Raw genomic sequence first — 2,697 nt, 5'->3', positions numbered from 1 at the left:
AGAGGGAGGGAGGGAGGGAGGGAGGGAGGCCTCCGTACCATCTGCTCTGTGTGACTGCTTTGAATTCCCTTCCCTGTTATTACCCTTGACTCCAGGATATCGTTTGCTGTACAAACCTTACTTTTCTTTTCCATAACCCTGAGAAGGGACACTTAAATACCATGTAGGACAAAGAATTCCACTCTGAAGGGAAAAGCCCCTTAGCAAAGTTCTAGGAGTCTAGGAGACCAGGTTCTGAGGACCGCAGAACTCTGGAACCACTGAAAGCTAAGCAGTCAAGTAAGACTGCAGCTCTCCATTAAACATTCCTCTGCAATTCGCTTTGTTGATAGTGTAGACTCTTTTCGTACCAAAGGACAATGCCAGGGTCTTGACTTTGCCAGTGACTAATGGGGCCATGTCTGCTACCTCAGGCGTGCACAGATTGCTCAGAACCGTCACGTGCCCTTTTCTATCCCTCTACTTCTTACTTCCTAGGGCCTACAGAGTCTCAGACTTCTGGTCGACCTTGCCAGGGATACTGTGCACACTGGAGAGCTCTACACAAAACCCAGTCAATAGACTCTGACAAGCAGCATTCATTGGAGACTCAAACCAACACTAAGCAATCATAAATGGGAAGAGATCAAAGGCAAACTCCCCTCTCTCCCGCTGCGGCCACCCTCCCCCACTTCCACTGTCACTTAGACACTCCAGCTGCCTTTGATGGCAGCATCTGGCTTTTCCAAGGTCACACCTGACACCATACTCTGAATTCTCAGCCCTCCATCTCACCCTGGGCTTTCGCCACCAGCCAGGACTGTGCCCTTGGGCAGCCCCCTAACCTGTGCTCTCAGATGTCATGGAGCACACTTCAGACAGTGGTGAAGACTAAGCGGCAGCAGTCCTAACTTAGCACATGGTCCGTGCATAAGGCGCTTTCAATAAATGGCAGCTGTTGACTATTCTAGAAATTCCTGTGCCTGCAGGAGAGCTCTAGTCGGGGAGCGGGAGGTAATTCTGGTTGCACAGACATGCTTAGTATGGGAGAATACAGTAAATTTTGCTCTTGAAAATTGTGGTAAAATACATGTAACACAAATGTGTCAATTTTACATTTCTAAGTGTGAGGTTACAAAATGGTAAGCTAGCATATGGCATGGCTATATGCACGCTTGTCATGTACTTCAGTAAATTAAAAAACCAAAACACACCTATCCCTCTTTTGGTGCTGACAATCGCTCCTCATTGTATGAGTCTCTTGCTAATGCAGACAGTGTCTGTTGACCTCTACAGGAGTCACTAGTGTGTCTGGAAGTGTGGGGTTTTGTTGATGAAAGCTGGCATGCTCTCAGTGCAGTGCTGAGAGCCAGGGGTGCCCTGGGGAAGAGCAGGTTGGTCATGGAGATACTCTTGAGGTTACAGGGAGCTCCCTACTGCCACACCCCTCCTCTTTCTGAGTCTGCATTACCTCTTACCTCAATCCCTAGGTTCCTCTTTTTTAGAGGCAGCTGATGGGCCAAGCTTCAAGTCATTCAACTGCCTTGAAATTCAGCCAGAGAAAGCAGACTTTTTAGCAAGAGCAGGGCCCCACCTCCAGCCCAGATGCCCAGCCCCAGGTGGCAGTCTTTTCCAGTAAGTAGGGAGCACTCATCAAACGCCTGAGGTGCTGAGGCACAACAGTACCATCTTCTTACGAGTGGATGTTCCTTCAGTTCCCTCACTTATGGATGCTTACATCTATGCATATTTAGAGAGGTGATGCTTTGGTATCTACAGAAAGCGGAGGCACAGTTGTTCTTCCTCTGCAGGTGATAACTATGGGGCTTGAAAAGGGTGTTATCTTTACCCTAAGCTTGCCTGCTCCCTGTTGACAATTGTTCCTGGTGGTCATATTTTCGTGGGTAAAAGGCCTTTGTTTTCTTCTTAGCATAGACATCCCCATATTTTCACTCAGAAAACTACCTCAACAGGCTTCCCAGTTGTGAAAAGTGTGTGTGTGTGTGTGTGGGGGGGGTCTGGCTGCTGGCCTGAAGGGTGAGGCCTCTCCTCAGACAGTGCCCTAGCTGACACATGGAGACCACCACAGAGCAGAGAGCTTGTGACTCCGGCACCCAAGCCGTGAGTCAGTCATTTGAGAATATGGATTTTTGGGGGGATGGGGTGCTTTATGATCTTTACTAAAATGCAAACACATGGACCCTGGGCTAGAGAAACGTTCAGTGGCTAGGAGTGCTTGCTCACAAGCCTGCATCCCAGCAGCACGTCACAAGCCAGGCACATTGTCACAAACCTGTGACTGTAGTGCTGGGGGCAGGGGAAGGCGGGGAGGTGGAAGTGGAGGATTGCTAACCTTGCTGGCTGCCAGCCAAGCTGAAACCTATGTGCTTCAGGTTCAAGGAGAAACCTGCCTCAAAGTGACAGAGAACGACACCTGACTTCTTCCTCTGACCTTGATGGGCGCCTTTGCGTACATGAGCACACATGCAAAGCACCTTGCTGTCTCATACATACACACACACACACACACACACACACACACAGACACACACAGCAGCTAGCTCTCTCACACACACACAAGAGCAGCTAGCTCTCTCTCACACACACAGCAGCTAGCTCTCTCTCTCTCTCACACACACACAGCAGCTAGCTCTCTCTCTCATACACACACACACACAGCAGCTAGCTCTCTCTCTCTCACACACACACAGCAGCTCT

At 49.5% G+C, this 2,697-nt stretch overlaps 1 protein-coding gene across 1 annotated transcript in view; it reads right to left on the bottom strand.

Annotated features, from left to right (window-relative positions):
• Fyn (FYN proto-oncogene, Src family tyrosine kinase) overlaps window positions 1-2,697 on the bottom strand; it is a 115,871-nt gene that overhangs the window by 49,374 nt on the left and 63,800 nt on the right. The gene's annotated exons all lie outside the window — the stretch shown is intronic.

The sequence above is a fragment of the Mastomys coucha genome, unplaced genomic scaffold (genome assembly GCF_008632895.1).
Source record: "Mastomys coucha isolate ucsf_1 unplaced genomic scaffold, UCSF_Mcou_1 pScaffold3, whole genome shotgun sequence".
In the NCBI taxonomy this organism is placed as follows: domain Eukaryota; kingdom Metazoa; phylum Chordata; class Mammalia; order Rodentia; family Muridae; genus Mastomys; species Mastomys coucha.
Note: the sequence above shows the minus strand (reverse complement) of the source record. Positions and strands in the feature narration are given on the sequence as shown.